Source organism: Varanus komodoensis, unplaced genomic scaffold, assembly GCF_004798865.1.
Source record: "Varanus komodoensis strain SLA01 unplaced genomic scaffold, ASM479886v1 scaffold113, whole genome shotgun sequence".
NCBI lineage: Eukaryota > Metazoa > Chordata > Lepidosauria > Squamata > Varanidae > Varanus > Varanus komodoensis.
The window spans coordinates 329000-337161 of NW_025335325.1; the positions used below are offsets into that span (position 1 = coordinate 329000).

An 8162-nucleotide genomic window follows, 5' to 3' on the forward strand; every position below is an offset into this window, starting at 1 on the left:
GGAGGGTTCCCGGAGAAGGGACTCTCCCGCAGATCTCAAAGGGCGGTCGGGCATATACGGACGTAAGCGCTCGTTCAGGTAGCCAGGACCCAAGCCGTTTAGGGCTTTGTAGGTCATAATCAACACCTTGGCAGGAACAGGTGCTTCCTTTGGGTGCTTTGGACAAGACAAAGGGGAAAGACGTCGGGGGGAGAAGGAAAGACATGCAGTATATTGCAGGATTATAGAGGGCCTGGTTGCTAGGTTCTGGCATGCTGGTCTAGGTATGAGCTTCACTTGCCACTCTTGGGCTGAAGACCCAGCATCGTGCCCGTCCATGAGGCTGGTCAGTAGAAAGAAACTCTTCTTAGTTCATGAGGTGGACAACTTCCAGACATCCCTCACTACAGTTCCCATCACCCATCTCTGCTCGCAAGAGCTGATGGGATCCAACCTCTGACCCTTGGAGCATCCCTAGTCAGTCACGAGCTGCAGGGATTCTGCACTTGGCACGTGCACAGGAGCAGAGCTCGCAAGGCAAAGCTCTGGGTGCAGTCCTTGACTCAGCGGACGATATTTTCCCTTGCAACGGCAGATCAACAGAGGTTTGCGGTAGGTGGGGGTGGCTTCTGTTTCCAGGCTTGCTTTTTAAAAGACTCAGTTTCGGGTGCAATCTTATGCAGGTTGAGAGAGAGGAAATTCCCACACTTTCCATCTCTTCTGGCTGGGTCATGCTGGGAATTAGAGGGTGCCCGAACAGGTCTGCGGCCTCGCTTTGCAGCAATGCCGCTGTACCTCATTTTCCCTTTATGCTCTACCAAACGAAGGCAGTCTCAGGCGGCTTCTTCCACGCCCTGGCCTGTCCTAGTCCTTCAGCAAACAGTTAGTCCAGGTTCCAGGCTTTTCTCTGCTTCCCAAGAAATGAATCTAAAACCCTGCACAGCCGGGGATGCTAGGACCTCAGGCATCCCACGCCTGGGTAATCCCCTGGCGGCAGCAAACGCAAAGGAGTCTGAAACTTCCTTAAAGAGAACTAGTTTGCTTTTGTAGCTCAGTCTCAGTAAAAATGGATACCTACCAATGCCCACACTTAAGGATTTGAATTTCTTTTCCAGCTGTACTCTGAGGCTTACATATTAAATCAGCCCTGTGGCCTGAAAACAGCAGCTGGGATTACCCTGGCATCCTTCCCACCCACTCTGTAGGTTCCCATGAGAGATCACTTTCTCCTCTCCTCTCCTCTCCTCTCCTCTCCTCTCCTCTCCTCTCCTCTTCTTTTTCCTTTTGTCTCACATCTTTTTTATTGCAATCCAGTGGATAGGGATTGTGTTGGTTTCAGCAGATTGTTGGTAAATGCTCCAGGAATGATTTTGGCTGAACGGTAGAGAAAAATAAGCTTTAAATAAAGGAAGGCCTGTCTTCCGTCACCGGACAAGACGTAGAAATGCAACAGATGCACCTTTCCTCGGAACGCGGAGAGGGAGAGCTTGGCTACATGAACCCGTGGCTTACAGGAGCAGCTCTGAAAAGCAGAGGCGTTCTTCTGGGGAGAAGAGAGTTACGAGTATCTCTTGCATTTCTGCAGCACCCAGGGCAAGACTGAAAACCATCAGTGCAGTTAAGATACAATACCACCCCAATTCTTTGCAAGCAGAATCTTATGTTTCTTCTTAGCGTAAGAAACCAAAAATAAAAGCTGTGCAGGCTGGGAGAGACTGGAGATCTTTGGAGTCATTTCTGTCTGAACAAGAGACCTCTTCTCCCCTGCAGAGGAAGGCAGGAAGCGCTCCAGTGGAGCCAAGCTCAGGGAACCAGGCTTCCATTTAGATGCCAGGAAGCACTTCCTGACAGTCAGGACGCCGAGGGTGAGGAATGGGCTTCCCCGGGAGGTCGTTGAGGCCCCATCGGTGCGGGTGTTCAAGGACAGGCTGGACGTGCACATGGAGGGCATGTCATGAGCGGAGCCGGCTGGAGCCGGGGGTCAGACTAGATGGCCCGGGAGGCCATCTAATCCTTGGATTGGACCCCAGTCCCACTAAGTTCAGCGGCATTTACGCCACGGTAAGAGGCTATAGGACTGTGGCTTTTTAGAGAAAAATGCATGGGAGAAGAAAAAGCTCTTCACCTGGAAATGAAAGGACAGTAATATAGCCTCTCCTGGAGGTGGGGGGAGAGAGGCAGCGATTCCACAGCTGTGGTGCCAGCACTGAAAAGGCCCTCTCTTTATTGTCTGCTTCCCTCACCCCAGCTGATTACCGGTTCGAGGGCAAGAGTCTCTCTGCAGGAGCAAGTGCATCTGAGCAATGAACAGTCAGTTGTGTCGGAGGCCAGGCCTGGTCAATCCAGTCCAAGAGATGCTGGGACCCACACCCCAGCAGCAGCCGCCCTGGTGAGGACTTCTCCCTGCTTTCGCTGTGGCCACGTAGGGATCTCGGCTCCCTCAGCGGTCAGGCTCATCTTTCGAAGACTTGCTGGGTCTCGGTGGCTGCAGGTGCGGGAGCTTCCAAGTGGCCACAGGAAGGACGGAACCTCTTCGCTGAGCAAAGATGCCGCAGGCGGCAGGTACACCATCTTGACGTTGGACGGGGTGAGTGGAATTTGACACTCTGGCTGCAAATTGATAAAAGGCAACAATAAAATTCAGTATTAACACATTAAAATATTGATTAAATAAAAAGGTCTTGACCTGGTGCTGAAAAACATATAATGATGGTGCCAGGTGGACCTCTCTGGGGAGTGCATTCCATAGTTGGGGTGCCACCACAGAGAAGGCCCTCCTCCGGGTACTCTGTCTCCTAACGTCTTTCACAGAGGGTTCCCGGAGGAGGGTTTCTGTTGCCGATCTCAGGGGGCGGGAGGGCGTTCCTTTAGGTATCCTGGTCCCAAGCCATTTAGGGCTTTATAGGTAATAATCAGCACCTTGAATTGAGCCTGGACTTCGATGGGAAACCAATGGAGCTGATAGAGGACTGGGGTTATATGAGAATATCGCCCAGGCCCCGACAGCATCCTGACAACTCTATTTTGAACCATCTGAAGCATCCGGACCGTCTTCAAGGGTAGCCCCACGTAAAGCGCATTACAGAAATCCATATTTATTTTTATTTATTTATTTTGGGATTTATATCCTGCCTTTTTCCTACAAAGGGCTCAAGGCAGCTTACATCACTCTCCTCCTCCATCTCATCCCCACAACAACAACCCTGTGAGGCAGGTTGGGCTGAGAGTCTGCGACTGGCTGATATTTCTCCCAGCAATCTCACTCCCAAACACCAACACTGGGGTCCTTTCCCACTGTTGCCACTCAGCCATTGATCTGGAAGGTGGATGTGTTTGCCCAGGGACCCTTTAACCTGGAGGGCGGGCAGGTGCCTTCAAACAGCTCCTCTACTTGGGGTTCCCCAGTTCAGGATTTCCCGCCCCAGCAAGTGCTGGCTTGGATGACCTTGCGGATCCCTCCAGCACTGGACTTCTTTGCAACAATCCCAGCTCCATCAGTCACCATCTGCATCCCCGTGGTCCACTGACTGTTCTCACAGCAAAACATTACCTGATATTAAGTGAGGGAGTTCTGCCCACCCCCCCCCACCCCCATTCACTGACCTCTCTGCCTGCCCATCACTGCACCAAGTCCAAATTTGAACTTTGCCTGTTGGCTTCTTTGCAGATAATCAGCTCTCCTTCCTCCCACCTTCTGCTAATCTAAGAGCTGGCAATTCCTGCAATCCGAGGGTGGTCTCACACCTTTTGTTCCCTGTGATGCCCCCCCCCCCCCCCCCGCCCCACCACAGTTATTTCCTCATCCCTCCATTTAAAGTTCCACCTCTTGCCTCTAGGGCATTAGGCAAGCAGCACCATCTCAAAGAGCCAGTAGGGAAAGATTAATGTGGGTCCTCTTGGAATCATGCCCACTTTTTAAAAATTGGTTGATAATGTACGTATTTTCCTATTGCCTATTCACCGCTTTCCCAAGGCAGCTTTGGAAAGGAACGCACGGCGTGATTCAGATGACAGAAGTATGCTAATTATTAATATAGCCCATCGTTGGTATTGTGGGCGTGGATGATTGGGCCAGTGCAGACACCTGAATGATGCCAAATACACTTTTTATTTTATTGTTACTGTCAATACATTAAGGAACAGGGTGTCAAAATTAATATTAAGAAAGCCAAGCACATTGTGATTAAGTTGGCTGAGACACACAGTTAAAAAGTCAAACTGAATACATGGAGCAAAGTTGATACAAGCAGTGCCTTGGAACTGGGTTTAAGTCAGCAGTGGACTCATAACAATGCCGTGAAAGTGAGAACAGAAATGGCTCAGAGGAAGTTTTTAAAGCTGGAAAATGGAATGCGTGACGAAAACTTCACGTGAGCCTTGGGATTGTGCATTACCTATTTCCCATTCTACTGGCCAGCCTGGAATCATGGATTTAAACACAGATCCCCATGAAGAAATGTGGAAGCACTGGAACTCGGTTGATGCTACAAATGTCATGGGCTGAAAGGGCAACTAGCAAATAAATACATAAATAAAATAAACTATTAAAACTCAGTAAAACTAGAATATTCGAGTGGTATAATGAGAAATGAAAAACATAGACCATTGCAGCTGATTATTCACAGTGCAATTCATGGGAAAAGGGGGACAGTTTGGCAGAAAGAGTTGGTGCAGTGCAGCAACTCCCACCATCCCTGGCCAGGCTGGCTGCTGCTGATGGAAACTGTGGTCTGAATAGAGAGGAAAACGTCCGAACAGGCTGCAACTGGACTTTGCTGGGGGATACGACAGCCCGGTGACTTCAAGCAGACCCTTAATCTCTCCAGCTAATCTTTCACTCAGGCTTCTTGCAGAGATTTAAAAACAAACCAAAACACGGCGAGCACTAACACTAGCATGGGTTTCTCTGTGGGAATCAGAAGAGAAACCTGATATAGAGGAAGACAAGAAATAACATCCCATGATCTGAACGGAAACCAGCAATCTCCATCTCTGCACAGTATCCCAAATGGAGCTGTTCAATGGCAGAGGCTCTTGAGGGAATCTCATAATTGGTCTTCCTCTTCTTCTCGCGCCTTCCCCTTCCCCTGGCATGATGGTCTCCTCCGGGGAGTCTCTCCTTCTCATGATGAGTCCAAAGTAGGACAGCCTCCGTTTTGTCACAGCTGCTTCTAGGGAAAGCTCCGGCTTGATCTGGACTAGGACCCGCTTCTTTGCCTTTCCGTCAGCCCGGGGTATTTGCGGAGTTCTCTTCCAGCACTGCTTTTCTTCCTTTCGCACCCACGCTTGTGACTGGGAATGCAACAGTGTGGATGGTCTTGGCCTTGGTCTCCAGAAAAACAGCCTTACTTTTCTAATTCCTTCGCTGTTGCCCTTCCAAGCCTCCATCATCTCCTAAATGTTTTGGCTCCAGTTTCCCTTTGAACGGACGACTGAGCATATATGCCATAAAAGAGTTTCCCTTCAGGAAAGGACATCATTCCCTCTCCCTCTTTGTTGAAACCTGTGAGGGAACTCAGGCGACGCAGATGGGAATTGCTGAAAAGTGCCTGGAAACTGGGCGGCCCTAGCCTCGAACAGCACCGAAACTCAGATTGCACCCAAACTCAGCACCCTTTGCGAGGACAGAGCGTTCTTCTCTTCTCCAGTGTTTGAAGCCATGAACAGCTGAAGCCACGGGTGCCAATGCGCTTCTCCGTTTGCTTTGCTCCCTCACAGATCTGTCTGGCAGCCCTGTGTGGGTTGACGTAGGCCCCTGCTGGCCCTACTGTGGGGGTCCCCAGAGGATGAGTCCCCACACTTTGAGCATCTCTGCGGTGGCACCCAGCCTATGGAATTCACTCCCCAAAGAGGTCCGCCTGGCACCGTCGTTACTGGTTTTTCGGCGCCAGGTAAAGACCTTTTTATTTAAACATCATGTCAATTGTTAAAACATATGATCTGGACTGGGCAACTTCTTCTTCCTTCTCTTTCTCCTCCTATATTTTTATTTTATACTGATCATTTTAATTTTGTATTTGTAAATCAACGTATTTTTTGTATTTTTATATTTAATGGTAATTTATTATGTACTATTGTATTTCAATGTATTTTATCATGTTGTAAGCCGCCCCGAGGTTTCGGCAAGGGGCGGCATAGAAATATTATAATCATCATCATCATCATCTTCGACCTCTCCATACAGGTCTCCACGCTGGACTTCCTTCGATCCAAGAAGGCGAGGAGTAGCTGGTCCCCGTGGCTGGCCCCGGCCACGTGCCTGCCCGCCCAAAACCCATGCTGCCAATTTTGCCCCACCATGCTCCAGGGCAATACCCTGCAGGGGCATTGTGGGACATCAAAATGGCAGAGAAACAGAAGGGCAGCTTATTTGCTCCACGCGTCCACCTGGACTTTAAAGGAGCTGCCCATGCTGCTGAAACTTCTTTGTGGGTTGAGTGCTTCCTGGAAAGAGTGAGCTGACATAGGCAGCGGATGCACGGCCTCACTGACACGGGGGCCTCCAGCCTCTGTGGGTGGGCAATCAACCTCAACTTTTCCAGCCTCCCGGATGCTAAAAGCAGCAGCTCTCCGTCCACTCTGGCTTGACCTGTCCGGCAGTCCATGCACAGATCCAGGTCCTCCTCTAACTGCAGCAGTGCAAAAATCACCCTCCTGGCAATCCTGGGGGGGCAGGGAGGTGAAGCTGCCCCACATCCAATTATCCTTATCAAGACTGGTGCCTCCTCTAGGAGCCCCCAGATGGGGGGGGGAGCCAAGGGGCTCTCGCAGTGCATGTCACGCTCCTGAGACTTGGAGACCGGCTTCTGGGGGACGGGGCCACCTGCTTGCTTGGGACGCCTTGGTGGGCACTCCTCCCAGTCCCCAACAGGAGGCGCAGCCTTCCTGTGGTGGCCCCAAGGCAGGGCTTGCTTGCTTCTCTTGTTGGAATGGCTGGGTCATGTCAGGCTTTGCAGGCTGCTGTGCCCCCTCTCCTTACCCGTCTACGGCTACAGGATGGGACACTGGGACAGCCTGCTGTGATCCCAGCAGCCTCCAGGTGGAGGAGCTCCTGCTCCTTGAGGGCATCTGGCATGTAGAGGTGGTCAAGGGCTGCCTGTGCAGTGCCAGTCATCCCAAATGCCTCCAGTTGCCCGCCCTGAAAACCTTCTTTCCGGACTCACCCCTGGAACAGACACTGCATGTTGGAAAGTGCTCTGGCCCACCGCAGTCTGAAGGTGAGCATGCTGCTACTCGTCCTCATGTTTCTGAAGCTCATTTAATGATGAACTCGGGCTGGGTGGACTTAGCCCAGCCTTTCTGGCAGCTGGGCAGACTGCATGATACAAGGACGGGCAGTCTGTCCAAACAGGACAAGTCAGGCTGCGTTTGCTGGAAGTGACTCTTTAGGGTTGGCCAAATGGGCTGCTCTCCCATTGTGAGAAGTTCAGAAGTGACAGAATCCTGCCGGAGGTTTGTCCCTTGGGTCCTGGAAGCTGCCCTGATGCTGCGCCGGATCCCTGGGCTTGCCAGTCCAGTGTCGTCCAGCCCAAAGCCTGGATTTGGCCCGGGAGAAGCATGGGTGGGCCATGGACCAAAGGTGAAGGGGTAGAGCCGGAGGCAGGGCCGTCTGAACAGCACGATGGGCCCCGGGCCAAGCAGCGTCCCGGGGCCCCTACGGCAACTGCAACTACTGTTAAGGGTGGTGGTACGTTTTGTTCAGCGCTTCCTAAGGGGATGTGGTGAGAAGGTGGCAGAAGCAGAGGGACCGGGCCGGAAGCCTCGTGCGGACAAGTTGCACTGCACCGTGCTTGTGCTGCGAGCGCCTCATTTCCTGGTTCGGGTCCCACCTGCGCTGTGAGTTTGGGTACGGCCCAGTCTCCCAGCGGCCCCGAGAGCCGCTGAACTGACCAAACTCCCCTCTGGACAGAACGCACGATGGCCAAGCAGATCGCAACCAGCCGCCTCCTCCACACCCCCAAAGGCCCAGCCCCTGTTCATTGTCTCCTCACCTTGGTTTTCATTAGGAGATGACTGAAAATGGCGGTCACCAACGGGTGGTCGAGGCCCGGTTCCACTTCAAGCAACCCAACGAGGATGAGCTGTCCGTCAACAAGGGCGACATCATTTACGTCACTCGCGTGGAGGAAGGGGGCCGGTGGGAGGGGACCCTCAACGGGAAGACGGGATGGTTCCCCAGCAAC

The 8162-nt window shown here is 52.0% G+C and overlaps 1 protein-coding gene across 3 annotated transcripts in view; it reads left to right on the forward strand.

Annotated features, from left to right (window-relative positions):
- POLE4 (DNA polymerase epsilon 4, accessory subunit) overlaps nucleotides 1-8162 on the forward strand; it is a 16353-nt gene that overhangs the window by 728 nt on the left and 7463 nt on the right. The gene's annotated exons all lie outside the window — the stretch shown is intronic.